The 15,950-nt window shown below is 36.4% G+C and overlaps 1 pseudogene; it reads left to right on the top strand.

Moving 5' to 3' along the window:
- The window catches only part of LOC141485289 (uncharacterized), a 223,159-nt pseudogene that overhangs the window by 79,774 nt on the left and 127,435 nt on the right, over positions 1 to 15,950 (top strand).

Raw genomic sequence — 15,950 nt, 5'->3', positions numbered from 1 at the left:
GTTTACTAATTATCTGGGCAACTAGGGGCCACAGGCAATAAATGTTTATGACTTTGATCATCTTTTTATTGCCGTTCCAATTGGGAATGGATAGACTATACCTCTCTATATATGAGTGATTTTTTTGCTGGTATCTTTTTGGCAACACTGTTTTTGACAGATCACGCATGAATCGTGTCTTGTGTCATTGTCAAACTTGTTCAGTTTGGTCTATAATTTAACCAAGAATCGACTTACGAATGAACAACGCTTGCAAATCATTGATTTCATTATCAGAATGTATGCCCGTTGAAGAAAGTGCATCGTGCACTTCTTCCAATTTACGGGCAGTTTCGTCGGCCTACTGAGGAAGCTATTCGGAAGCTTGTGATTAAATTTCGAACCCAGTTTACATTATTGGACATTAAACCACCAACACCCATACGTAGAGTGAGGACCGAAGAAAAATTGCAGCTGTATCTGCCAGTGTTCGTGATGAACGTGAAATGTCGATTCGCCGCCGTTCGCAGCAATTGGGTCTCTTTAACTCCATTACGTGAAACATTTTGAAGATAGAGCTGGTGCAAGAAATGAAGCCACACGACCTCCCACAACGTCTAACATTTGGTGAATGGACGCTGGCAGAGTTGGAGGAAGATCCATACTTTTATCGAAAAATTGTGTTCAGTGACGAGGCTCATTTCTGGTTGAATGAATACGTTAAAAAGCAAAATTGCCGCATCTGGAGTGAAGACCAGTCAAAAGCATTGCAAGAACTACCGATACATCCCGAAAAAGTCACTGTTTGGTGTGGATTATGGGTCGGTGGCATCATCGGGCCGTACTTCTTCAAAGACGACAATGGCTGGAACGTTACTGTGAATGGCAAGCGCTACCGTGTGATGATTGAGGACTTTTTGTTGCCCAAAATGGAAAAATTTGACATGCCTGATATGTGGTTGCAACAAGACGGTGCCACATGCTACACAGAACGCGAAACAATGGCCCATTTAAGAGCCGCCTCCGGTGAACAGTTCATCTCACGTTTGGGGCCCGTCAATTGGCCGCCTAGATTGTGTGATTGGATTATTTTTTGTGGGGTCGTATCAAGGCTCATTTCTACAGGGATAAACCAGCAACGACTGATGCTCTGGAAGCCAATATTGAAGCATTTATACGTGAAATACCGGTCGATATGTTAGAGAGAGTGTGCCAAAATTGGACCTTGCGCAGATAACGTTTGCATGAAATCATCTTCAAACATTAAATTATATTGATCGTTCTATCGATTTCAATGAAGATTCCATCAATTTTTTCAAATGTTTTGTATTGTTTTGAAAATCAAATCCTATACGTCTGTAATGTCGCCCGTAGTAGACATTACCATTGTTGAACAAAGTAGCTGTTTTCCAGCAGATATTTGCTCTACCATATAGAAAAAAGGTAGTGACGATTCATTTGAATCATATTCGAAATATGTGTATTCATCCCTCCTTGATAAAATTATTTATTTTTTTCTCTTCAAGCGAAATTGAATCCCTCATTATTCATTTAAAATAGTGTCAGTTTCCAAAATTCAAAGAAACAAGTAATGAGTTCGACAAAGTTTAAAACGACCACACGGGACCCTTGATTACATCACCACCCTCGTACGAATGTCTTGCTAACTGTTTCTTTTTGTTTCAGGCCTCAAATTGGTCCCCTGAAGAAAAGGTTTTCCTCGAGCAAGCGGACATCGCCTCATAAATAATAATCAGGCCATCGTCCATGAAACGGAGCTCGGCAAAACTTCCAGATCCAAGAGTTTTATGTAAAGAAGAGGGTGTGCCTGGTGAATAATATATAATTCAGACATCGCCGTTTGGGCAAGTACGGTCCCTCGCGTAATCCTATAAAAGTGAATAATGCACTGAGTTGACGGTTCGCAGGAAGCAGCAACTTTTCCCTAATGAGCACAGGACACTGTTTGCCGATTAACTCGGCTGTTTCGCGTAAACTTTCGGCGGATTTTGTTGTTTCGTGTTTCCTACTGCTTCTCCTGCTACATTTAGGTGAGTTCCCTAGTCGTAAGAACAGACAAACTTCGGGCAATTTAGCAACTAGCGACGGCGGCTTAAGGTGTATGCGGGCCGTTACCGTCGCTTTGGATCGAAAGGATTTGTCAATCAGAAGTTTTTTCTATATTTTCGAAGACCACGGAAGAAAGACAGATCTTATGAAAACTAAAACTATACAGGGTGTCACTTTGAAAACTTTCCACCCCTAATATCTTCCTTGGAATGTTGAATGGGTAGGGAATTTAAGTGGCGTTCAATTCTGCTTCCAATTGTGCCCTGACTTATTATTTTTTGACGAGCATCTGCCGAAAAATATCGTTCCAAACTTACCCATTCAATCAGAATTTGCCTGTTCTGAATTGAAAAATAATAAATCAGGGTACTATTGGAAGCAGAATTGAAAGCCAATCAAAATGATGTGCCACTTGTCCCCTCCTAGGGCTACAAAAAGTCCTTGAAAGTGTCCCCTTGATAATAAAAAATTGACCTGTTATTTCGATTCCTCATATTGCTTACTAGAAGGAAGATATTAAGGGTGGGAAGTTTGAAAACTGAAACCCTGTATATTGTATGGTCTCTTCAAACTGTCAATTGCCCATATTCAACAAATCGAAGAGTCGATTGTCTATAGTATATAGTTCGAACTGTCTATAATCTATAATCGATATATCAGTGGAGTTTATTATTGGAATTTGTTTCAAGTACAATTTGACAATAATAATAACAAATTCAATAAAACTTTTGGGGAATATAGCCCAGTCAAATTCTTCCGAAATATAATTCAAAGATTTTGTCTGAATACCTACCACTGGTAGATTTTATTGATACGACCGGTTTCGGGTTTGATCCCATTATCCCAATGATAATGGGATCAAACCCGAAACTGGTCGTATGAATAAAATATATTAGTAGTATTTAGACAAAAGTGTTTTTTATTCATTTTATTTAAGTGATCATGAATTACCATGAAGTAAGCAAGTCATCAATCACACATAATAATTCGATTAGTTGGATATATTTATTCTAAGAAAATATTTTTTATTTTTCATTTGAAGCTTCCCAATGGCAGAGGTTTATATTCAATGGGTATCCGATTATATAAATAGGCAATATAGTAAGCGAAAGATCCGCGAAATAGAGAAGTTTTATGTTGTGGTATTATTAAATGTTTCCGGAATCTCAAGTTAAGATGGTGTATGGATATTTTTTCGAAAAGATAAGAGGGTGTTTTTGTTTCAAGTTTTTGAAAAAAAGTTGCAGAATGAAATTTTCGTCTGGATTCCATATTCAACCAACCCACATCCACGAACAGATGGAAAATGTGTTCTCGTTTCCTCGAACCCGTAATGAGGCTGATGCATGCATTCTGAAGCTTTTGGACTCTTAAACAGTCACTTTTCAAAATTCCCTGACCATACACCACATCTGCGTATTTGTCATTTTGCAGAGTATAATTTAACTTTTTCAATTCAGAAATGCTCTGTTGGAATATATCATTTTCAAATTTGTATAACCCCGTTTCAGAATTTGCGAAATGTGTGTTTTTAAACGGAGACTGTCGTCAAGATATATACCCAAGTTTTTTGTAACTCCTTCCAAGGAAAGTTCTGTTCCATTCAATACAATATATATGAGGTCAAAACAACGATTTCTTGCCTCTGTTCTACCAAAGAGCATGCAATTAGATTCAGATGGATTAACAGATAGGCAATATTTAGTTGACAAGGACAATAACATATCGAGATTGATATCAATTTGCCATAGGGTCTCGTTAATTGTATTCCCGTCGAATTACATGTACAGCCGAGTATCGTCGGCATATCAATGCATGGTTGCAAATTGCAGTGACTATGAAATGTATATGTGTATAAAACGAACAAGAGAGGGCCCAATATTGAACCTTGAGGAACACTGTTTTCAATTTGTATTAAATCAGATATTTCGTTATTATACACAATTCTTTGCAAAAACGTTGAGGGGGATTACTTTGAAGGAGACAAAATAGAAATTGATTCAAATTCACTTTATTCTTTGAACAGACTGAAATGGGAATTTCAATTCGCCTCTTCTAGAGTAGATATTAATATATTTTTTGACATCATCACAAACTTTTTTTAACGAATCTGAATCCATTCCTGACCCATACGCCAGCAAGTTTATCGAATATATACATGACTCACCAATATCCACTCTTCAAATCCAAAGTCGAGAAAATCGTTGAGCCGTCTAGCATGTCTAGGGTGTCGTCGATTCTTGGAAGAGGGTAGCTGTCTTTCTTCGTCATGTTATTCAGTCGGCGATAATCCACGCAGAACCTTATCAAGCCGTCCTTTTTCTTCACTAATACGACTGGGGAAGACCAGGGGCTGTCAGAAGGTTCGACGACTCCTTTTTTTTCCATATCGCCGACTACCTCGTCTGCCTCTTATTTTTTGGCAAGAGGGAGTCTTCTAGCTGATTGTCGGGTTGGTCGAGCATTCCCAGTGTCGATTCTATGCTGAACCACATTCGTTCTGCTGCCTTTGCTTCTCCAATATCGAAGATTTCCTGGTATTTCCTCAATTTTGATCGGTGAATTGGTGGTATGTCCTTGGAGGTAATGTAAATCAACTTCCTCCAACTCTTTAGTCAAGTGGTTGGCTTGGCTAACCCAACTGCAAAACTCGTATCACAGAGGAAATGGACAAACAGTGTCCCAGCATTGTTCCTTTCTTGAAGGTCACGGGAAAGTAGTAGACATTCATGACCCTGGCACAACTTCATCAACACGCAACAGGGTCTTTCCCAGTGCGATTCCTCGTCCAATTTTCTCATCATGTACCATTACCACCATTCAGCTGCTCGCACTTCCGTCCAAGCGAGCCTCCAGGATGATTTCTGCCCTCTCAGGTACACACACGTCTTCAGCCAACAGAACCCTGATGAGCTCTCCGCTTCTTCTATGAAACACCAGCTCTTCTCCGCTGACCCGTAGGACGCCGTCTAGAAAGTTCAGCTCGAATCCTTTGGAGTTCATTATGTCCATATATATAAAAAAAATATATCAAGAGCCTATATGGGAAAATATATTTCTGAAATATTTGTTTACAATGTAATACTTTCCATATTCTATAATCATGTAAAAACTGTTCTTTTGTAAATAAATATTATTATTATTATTATTATTCCAATCATCGCATCGTCCTCGATGTCCGCCACTAGTGCACGATGGTTCAATTTAGTGCTGCCCAACACCAATTCAATTGGTAATCTCCCAAGAACAGTGGCTGGCTCACCTGTTGCGGTGCGTAGCTTCCAACTTGAAGGTTCAATTCTTGCTGGTGTTTTGGGAAAGGTTGGCCCAAGAATGGTTCTCGTCGCACCTGTATCTAGCAGCCTGGTGCAACGCTCGTTGTTGATGAGTCGGTCTACGAAAACACCTTTGTCTTGTCGTTGGGGAATGGCAACATAACAGGGGCTTGCTGGGTATAGGCCGACGATTGCCCCTTTTCATCAACCCCCTGTAGTTTTCCTGATTTGTTGTTGGTCCTTTGAATGCTGGACATTTGCTACGCACATGCCCCATTTTCCCACAGTTCCAGCATCTTATTTCTTTTCTCTCAGGCAACACTTCTTTGCAGCCTCAAACTCTAGAGCGCTTCCAAGTGCATCCGCGAGATGTTTGGGATGAGCTAGTGTCAAGGCCTGCCTCGTTTCTTGATCGCGAAATCCGTCTAAGAATGCCTGAACTACTAACCACTCCATTACATTTTCCGATGTTGCAGGATATGCCAAAAGAACCAATCGAGCAATATCGGCTTCAAATTCCTGTAGATATTTTCCTGATTTCTGGCAGCGGTTCTTCAGCTGTGAATGGTAAATGTGCTCTAGCTAGGCCTGCCCATACCGTAGCTCAAGATGCCTAATAAGTTGGTCATAGTCTTTCTGTTCTTGGGCCGTGAGGCTTTGTAAAATATTTGTTGCCTCCCCACGCAACGCCAGTTTTAATGCTACCACTTTTTCTCCTGCATTCCATCCATTCTCTCTGGCCGCAGCTTCGAATTGTCGGCGGTAATTTGCCCAAGGAGTTTTTCCGTCGAACTGAGGCGGCTTCATTGAGAGATTTCCTGGTTCAAATCTGACTTTGACATATTTCCTTGCCTTTTGAGGATCTTCCATGTTGGAACTCCATTCCGGAATTGAGTTTTCGGTTACGGTTTCTGTGGTGTAGGCAGAATTAACGATTTGGTTTTGCAAAATGCTAATCGTTTCCTTCATCTTGCTGATTTCTGCCTGAACTCCGCCATTGATTCACTCTACTTCCGTGTTCATTCTCCCCCAGACACTTCAAATTTTGTTGAAGTTCATTTCTAAACCCACCGAAATTTTGCGAAGCTTGTCTTCCAAACTTCCAGAAGCTTCTCCTCCTGACTTACCAAAGCTTGTTGAAGTTCATCTTTCAGCGATTTGGCATTCTCATCGAGTTTGCTCATTATTGAACTCAAATCACCCACAGAAACTACGAATAAATATGTTTTGGGATCTTCTCCTGATTCAGTCAAGTTATCCCATAGTCTTTTCTGGAGTACTGATTTCTTTCCAGAACAATCTAGAACCCCCTTCTCCGATTCATTCTTCACTTTGGCTACTCTCAAGTCCAATAGGCGCACTTTCCTCGAACACTTTTTGTCTCTTATTGTCTATTTTCCACAAAACTGTATATGTCCACTTATTTTAATCGAGACCGAAAACACATATTTACTCTCAGAAGTCTATTTTTCGCGAAAAAGGTCTATCAGTTTATATTTCCGTAGTCCGGTACTGTCCACTTCGCGAAACAACGAATCACTAATCTCTCTGCGCGAACAAATAAGTACAGATGTATTTTACAAATCCACTTCTGATCACGAATTGTAACGAATTAAAAGAATTTACTGTCTTAAACAAATTCATTTTTAACACTATTTTATTATCACAAACTGATTTATATTCAACACTTAGCAACTAACGCCTAATTTCTGTTAAAAAAAAATCTGTTGTGCGAGCGTAGGACTAACGAGGTCTTACCTTTTGACGTGTGATGACACTATTCGAATTCCTTGTTTAACTGCTCGATTCACTTTCTGAATTCAACTACCCTCTCTTGGCGAAAAGCCGGCCTTTTATATCGGTAAAGATCCATCGTAGAATTCTGTGGTCTGTTCGGTACTCGTCTAGAATTTTCACGGCGGTTTCAAACTGCATTTTGTCGCGGTGATTCATGCATTTATTCGATGAATTGGCTGGCGTATGGGTCAGGGGCGGCTTCAGATTCATTACATTTCAGCGATTTCAGTGAAAAAAATCATCGCCGTGAGGAAAAGCCCGAACATTTTTTTCTGAAAATGTATTTTACAGAATAGTCTTCTCCTCTTATATACTAGGTAAATTATAAGAGCCTTCGAAGACTGGCCCATCCACCCTCATCCTTAGCAGAAACGAAGGAGTCAGTCAATATTGAATTTCCTTCAAACACCGAGTAATTCCATGTCTATCATTATCGGAAAATGTAACGTGGAGAGTTTCCAAAAACCCGCATTATGCAGTGAATTTGTTGACGAACACCAGTATATTACGAGGAAAACTGGATTAGAAGCGGGGAAAGAATCAAACATCGTTTCGAAGTGAAACGAGGGATGAAGAAGACAGAAGTAAGGAAAAACAAACACCCGCGTTATAAGGGCTGCGTCTCACATTAAATATGCATAGATGTTGAAACTTTGCGAGGAAAAATGTCCTCGGGTGGGTGGAATTTTTGTCTGATGAGCTGCCCCGTTTAACTGGGCTTATGCAAACCAAGTTATCCATTGTTTGTTTCGAATGATATCGTGTCAGCGCGGGACTTTCAATTAGCTCCGAAAAAATTGGATTTCGGATAGTCATCATCAGGGGAACTGTACTGCAGAAATACAAGGCTAAGTGGAATCGATTTAGAGATATAGCTGTGGGATAAACGGGACGAGGGGATACATTTGTTCGGTCGGTTTGAATCAATTTAGCTGCTGCCCGTGACTTCGCATGTATGGAATTCGGAATCGAAAACCTAGAATTGAAATATAGTTAAAAAATATAAACTACAGCCACATATTAACCTGGAATTGATCTGTAAAAAATAATATGAATTGGACAGTTCACCCATAGCGAATATCCAATCACTTGTAAGCGAAGCTACAGCTAGTTTTTTCTGTCACAGCAAAAATGATATGCCCCAAGTATTTTTTCATTACTCACAAGTTTCTCATTTTCCTTTAAAGTCCACGAATACGTAGTTGTGAGTAAAATATATAACCCATACTGAATTATTGGGGGTCATATTCAATTTGGTTCTTAAAAATCGGTAACAAAGTTATATTATGTATTGTGTTTTCGGCTTCACAGGCAACGATACAAAATATCACATATATCATAAGGACTTTCCAACTTTAACAATTGGTAACGTCCAATCTCCATATAGTCTTTTTCAACTAAAACTACTTTTTTGATTCATTTCTGCCAGTATTCTTCAGTAATATTGAATACTTCTTCTTTAACTAGCTCTAGTACCTTCTTATCAAATTTTGGAAAATTATTTTTACGCCTGATGCTTTGTTTCAATTTTCCCAAATCAACTCGATGCGATTGAAAACACAAAAAAAGGGGGAATGTCTCAGTATGGTGTGTCCATACTATTCAGCAATACTCTCAAGGGCATATAATTTTTCAAATGTTTTTGTCTGTGAAACTTTAAGTGCTTGGTTTTTGGTAAAGTTATTTTCAAAATACAAATTGTCATCAAATAAAAAACTTTGTATTTCATCTTTCCTCGAATTTCTATTCGGTACTTTGATGAGCTGTCGCGAATAATAGGAAACGTTGTCAAGAAACATTACACTATTTCACTATTACATATTCAAATTTGAGATCGAAGTATTTTCAAACCATTCCTCAAAAATATTAGCTTTCATGTTCCAATGATAGTCAACATTGCAGTCCTCAAGTTTTTTTCCACATAATTTGAAAGAATTTGGAGCCCATCCTCCACTTCCTCCGCAGTGCACAATGATAAGTCGCGATCCTTTGTTTGCAGGCATGTTAGGCGTACACATTCTCGTACCATCAGTTCACCCTTTCGTAACTGTGTCGTGAGTGTCATACCAAGTTTCATCCAAATAGAAAATTTTCCGTTGTTCTTGTCTATATTTAGTTATTTGTTCTGGGTATTTTGTACGCAATTCCACTATTCTTCTGCTTTCCATAACTGCTTGACATTTGTTCATTATTTTGAATCTGAATCCTAGTTTTTTTTTCCAATTCTGAAGAGTTTTGTCACATCAGCTCACGTTATGGCCGGAATTATTCAATTTCCTCCTTAAGATTTCAGTTGTAGAAATTTCATTCTTTTTGTGACAGTCGTATATTGTTTTTTTCAATGATTTTACTAGATGAACATCTAGAGGTTTTGGTAATCCTGCATCACATCGCTTCTTTCGTTCATAAGGTTTATTTTTGGCTATTTTCCTACAGTTGAGAAAGGAATTTCGGTCAAATCTGACGTTGCTTGTAATAGTTTGTTTCCTTCGAAACCAAACTTGAGATGTAGATTCTTATATACATTGAAACATACTCTCTATGTGTCAATATTCGAATGCATCCGAATTTAATTCACTGGTATCTCTTTTTCGCATTGTTCACCATCGCTATTGGAATTACTACACAGGAAAAAGTCTGCGTTGTTATCACACTCGTTAGTACTATTAGTACTTGTCCTGGGACGCCACATTTCAAACAGATAACAAAAATTTCAAGTAATTATAACTGCACCAATACTGAATTTCAACACTCAAATTGCGACCAGTTTCTGGATTGAACATTGACGACACAACTCATTCTATTCGTCACCTTAACATGACTTCAAATTTAATTTTATGGCTCTTCAGCCAATCATAAAACTTTGTTAGTAAAAATTATCTAATACGAACCGCAAATTCTTCAGTCCACATGGACTAGTTCGCAGCGGCATTATTTGTCTGTATTGTTTTTTTTTACCTTTGAGATGCCGATAGCTTTAGGTATTCACAATACAGGTTACTTCGAATATACGTGAACAAACAAAATTGCCAAATTTGAGACGATATCTATTATTCACATGAGATCTAAGAGCGTCCAGTGCATCCCGAAAAATCACTGTTTGGTGTGGATTTCGGGCTGGCGGCGGTGTTGATCCGTATTACTTTTAGAACGATGTTGTCCAGGTCATCACTGTCAACGGTGTGCACTATAGCTCAATAATTACCACCTTTTTTGGCCTGAATTGGATTATCTGGACATCAACGATACCACAACGGATATTCTGCACAAGCCATTCGATGGCATGGTAACAATCGTGGAGGTGATGTGAACTGGCCACCAATATCGTGCGATTTGACCCCGTTAGACATTTTCTTGTGGGATTTTCTCAAGTCGCAAATGTATGCGAATAAACCACAAACCCCATGGCGGACATGGCGGATATTTGAACGATGTTATATCCCACACAATATGGCATCAATAGTTCTTTCAGACGGATAAAAAAAATTTATGATATCTCACAAACACTTTGTTTCATTCAAATTTAAAGATGACTAGCGCTCAATGGAAGACCCTTCATTTGAAAGGAACGTGTTATAAATTGAAATGAGTATGTTGATAGGGATAGAAATTTTTTGACTTTCACTTTCCCATATTTATACAAACAAATTAAGAGATTTTCCGAAGAAAAAAGAAATCAATAGATGAAATAGAAATATAATAGAGTATAGAGTATGCATAGAAGTTTCAAAATCAAATTACAAATTGATATGAATGAGACTTCGATTTTGTTCCCTTTTATTTCTAAAAAAAAACATGTTTTTCTACTCACAAGAGTTTTTTTTGAAATTGTTGACACACATAAATGTCATTTTCATGCCAGGTACTAGTTTACAGATGTCATATAATACCAACTTCAAGAGGATCGTCAGTGAATTGACAATACATAAAGTTCATAATGGCAAAGAGCTGTGTTATCTGCTACTTCTTTATCTATTTGATAAGTGAAATTTGGAACCTCCGGCTTCGGTGTGAAATAAAACTGTAGGGAAAACTTTTTTCACACCAGAACAGAAATGCGGTGTTTAAACGTGCGTTTTCCTTACCAAATTAGCAACATCAGGTGCTGATTATGTTGAGCTTACAGTGGAAAGAATAGTAACATTATTTTTCCCAGCGCACTGCATAAACACATAGGGAAAATAATTTTTAGATAAACAAAAAAACACCACTGGAATTACTATTCAATATAGTGTACAAATTGAACTGCGGAAGCTGTCACAAATGATATGTTGGTCAAACCAGACGGTATCTTAAGACACGAGTTCCAGAACACATGAGACACTCTAAAAAACTAAATATAAAATACCTCACAACCCTCGTTCAACAGGAAAAAGCATATCGACACATTTTTCATTTTGATCGTCCAACTATTCTAGATGTTCAACCATATTTATCCAATAGACTTTTGGGCGGAATGATACATATCTTCAAATGCGATAGTGTTGATACTAGAAGTGATGTCGATTGCCTTAATATTGCATATTTCAATTTGATTAGTAAAATACCTGAATAATTGTTGTGAAATTGTTGTGGAATTGTCCTCGGTGGCAGTACGCCCGACTCACGATCGGAAAGCCGTGGGTTCGATTCCCGCCTCGACCTGATACTTCTCTCGAGAGTTGAAGCTGGGATGATTCTGCAACCGTGTTAGGAATCACATGTTTAAAGGTAAGACCTCGTTAGTCCTTAGCTCGCACAAGTTTCTCAACTTATGAGAGTTGTCGTTCGTATGGGGGCGATAGCTGATTAAGGGAAAAACAGATTTTGAACAGAATCCACCCCGTTTTCAATTTTTTTATTCCTGTTATTGATTAAAAAACAGACACCACCTTATTAGAATCACAGATGAAGCCATTCGTTTGTTTTATGTCGTTTTGCTGGAGTTGTCTCGGAAATTTGCTTGTTGCAATGTTTTTCAGTTTTTTCAATATGTATCTAGTATGTCTGATAATTTTCAAAATAGTAATATCATCAACACGAAAAAAACTACTTTACAGTGAGTAATTCGATTGAGAATTAGTTTTTCTTCTAAAATTGAAACGATAATAATCGTATAAGTTTTGAGGAAGGTATGTTCATGAAAATTCTCCAAAATTATTTTCTGTGGTAGCGAAACCTGGAAAAAATGAAATAACAGAATGACTAGGTCTAATTTTTTTTTCATCTGAGAATTATTTTCGTGTTTCGGTCCTAAGTTACATAGTGTAGTTCCTACCGAAATGAAATGCACGAAAAAGTTCGTTAATTACAAGTATACAATGAAAATCATATAATAAAAAATGCTGACAAATGCAATTTCTCCTTCCAAAGAAAATATTACAGATTGAATTTTTACATTTTCCTTCTGTTCCTTCTATCATTCTTAGTCGAAATACTTCTCGACCTTTATTAGAAACATATTCCGATACATTTGTGTATAGGTTTGATTTCCATGTATAATTTAGGTACATGTTGAATTGAATTTGGAAGTGCATTTATCATAAACCTATCACTTGGGATGACATTGTCTCTTACTGATGTCCACTTTCCATAAATGAATGAAATGGAATGGAACCTATTCCAACTTTCATATATTGTTCAGCTACATTGACTCACTATAATTTTTATCATTCTACTCCAATACTCACTGTTGTGAGTATTAGACTATTACTCACCAATACTCACTGTTGTGAACTGTATTATTATTTCAATACTACTGTGATTGTTATTGATTTTTAAACTATTATGGGAATAATTTTGGTTGTTTTCTGGAAAAGAAAGGTTTCGGCTTTCTGAATCTTCATTTCCATATGAAAAAATGAAGGAATCTTCCAGACCACGAAAGAAAGCATTCAATTTTATATAAAGATCATGCAAAGAGTCAACTTCCTCACACAAACTGAAATGAAAAGCCCTATTGATAACAACTACTTTCATATAAACATTGAATTACACGAAAGAAAAGATACTTTTGAAACATCTATTCTTTATTGAACATTGAATTATTCAAAAAACACTTTTTCCTTTTCAGTTTTCGAAAAATCCGAAACCTTCCTTTCCCAAAAAAATTGAAAATATACTCATTTCTGTTTCATTCTGGTGAATTTCATATAAAAATTGGCATTTGTCTACCAACCGGTAATCTATATAATTCCTCTCATATTTCATAAGTTCAAAACGAAACGAAAACTGTCTGTTGAATGAACATTATTATTATCACTGACATTGAACTCGACTGATTCAATTTATGAGAGCGCCATTTGAATCTGTAGTTGGTCTACAGATATCAAAAAAGCGAATGGCATTTTCAATTAATGAACCACGTGTAAAAATTAAAAGTCGATTCAGCCAATAGAACAACTTCTAGGGAAGTTTCCTTTCGTTTTAGAGTAGATTGGGTAAAAGTTCAATAGGGTTAGCCAAAGTTTCGAATTGCCCGCAATATCAAGTAATCTTAAAAACTTCTCCCGGTCTATCGATTCGAGGTAACTTTTGTATAGAAGTTAATCAAAGGCGAGTGAACGTTTCTATTCTCTTCCGGATATATTGTTTGATTATTGGTTCATAAGAATTTTCATGAATTTATTATTTGAAACGGAATATCGAACTTTGTATGAAGATGAGTTCGGAGTTTCAAAATTGAATTCGAATGAATATAGTCTGGATGGGAGATGAAAGAGCGATTTTGAACTGTTTCTATACCGATGAGTTTGAGTGTGGTTTTATAGTCGTACGAACATCAATTGTTACGAGTACTTCGACACTGACGGAGTTTCCTTGATATGATTCCAATAACTGTTTTCTTGAGGATTATATTCTCAAGGTTTGATGCACGACATGGAATTTTGTATTGTATCTAACCATAAATATATTCATAATGAGTTTAAATTTGGTTTAATAGTCGTATATACATCAATTGTTACAAATATTCCGACATTGACGCAAGTTGCTTAATGTGATTCCACTAACAGTTTTCATGAGAATTATATTCTCAAGTATTGATGTTCACCATATAATTATGTATTGTACCCAACTTTGAATAAATTCATGATGAGTTTGTGTATGGTTTTATAGTCGTATATATGTACATCAATTGTTACGAGTATTTCGACATTGACGCAGTTTGCTTGATATAACTCCAATAACTGTTTTCTTGAGGATTATATTCTCAAGGTTCGATGCACGACATGGAATTTTATATTGTACTCAACCATAAATATATTCATAATGAGTTTGAATGTGGTTTTATAGTCGTATATACATCAATTGTTACGAGTATTTCGACATTGACGCAGTTTGCTTGATATAACTCCAATAACTGTTTTCTTGAGGATAATATTTTCAAGGTTCGATTCACGACATGGAATTTTATATTGTACTCAACCATAAATATATTCATAATGAGTTTGAATTTGGTTTTATAGTCGTATATACATCAATTGTTACGAGTATTTCGACATTGACGAAGTTTGCTTGATATAACTCCAATAACTGTTTTCTTGAGGATAATATTTTCAAGGTTCGATTCACGATATGGAATTTTATATTGTACTCAACCATAAATATATTCATAATGAGTTTGAATGTGGTTTTATAGTCGTATATATATCAATTGTTACAAATATTCCGATATTTACACAAGTTGCTTGATGTGATTCCAATAAGTGTTTTCATTAGAATTATATTCCGAAGTATTGATGCACTACATAGAATTCTGTATTGTACCTAACTTTAAATATATTCAAGATGAGTTTGAGTGCGGTTTCATAATCGTACGAACATCAATATTATGAGTATTCTGACATTGACGCAGGTTGCTTGATATGATTCCAATAACTGTTTTCTTGATGATTATATTCTGAAAGTTTGATACACGATACGGAATTTTGTATTGTACCTAACCATACATATATTCATAATGAGTTTGAATGTGGTTTTATAGTCGTATATACATAAATTGTTACAAATATTCCAACATTGATGCAAGTTGCTTGATGTGATTCCAATAACTGTTTTCATGAGAAATATATTCTCAAGTATTGATGCACAGTATATAATTTTGTATTGTACCTAACTTTAAATATACTCATGATGAGTTTGAGTGTGGTTTCATAATCGTACGAACATCAATATGATTTCAATTACTGTTTTCATGAGAATAATATCTTCAAGTATCATAAATATATTCATCCCACGTATTCATTGTTTTTGAGTATTTTGAACAAGGCCTGCGACAAGAAATGCCAGCCAGGGAAATTTTTGTATGTAGTGGAACAAAACCACATTTCTATAGCATGTCAATATCGAAAATTCTCTTTCTAGAACGAAAAATGATATATTTCGATACAGTATACTGAAAAAAATTCGGAGTGTCTCAATCTTATAAGGCACCGTCACAAATAATTCACAAGAGATAAACATGAAAAATAAAAGTGAAAGTAAAAATAAAAGTGAACTTGATGATTTTTTATAATATTAGTTTCAATGTAACAAATACAAAAAATTATTTTGGTAGTGATTATAATCAGTTAGCATTAAAATGACAAATTATAAATTTGTTCAATTATATTGTTTCAAAACATATTTTGAGTTATTGTCCAATCTGTAGAAACAGCAAAATCATACCACATAAACTTCATCAATACATCATAACTGAAAACTGAAAAATATTTCAGAAAAGAATAATAACAACACACTAGAGTACGACGGTGAGGACATAATGACAGAATCTGACCACTTTTACTCAGCTAATAGAGGATATTACTTCAGATTTTCATGTTATCCAGGTTCGAATCGTTTCAAAAGTGG

The sequence above is a fragment of the Leptinotarsa decemlineata genome, unplaced genomic scaffold (assembly GCF_025532065.1).
Source record: "Leptinotarsa decemlineata unplaced genomic scaffold, Ldec_3_MD MMD2_tig00026314_RagTag_RagTag, whole genome shotgun sequence".
In the NCBI taxonomy this organism is placed as follows: Eukaryota; Metazoa; Arthropoda; class Insecta; order Coleoptera; family Chrysomelidae; genus Leptinotarsa; species Leptinotarsa decemlineata.
The sequence above is the reverse complement of the archived record's forward strand: the minus strand, read 5'-3'. Positions and strand labels throughout refer to the sequence as shown.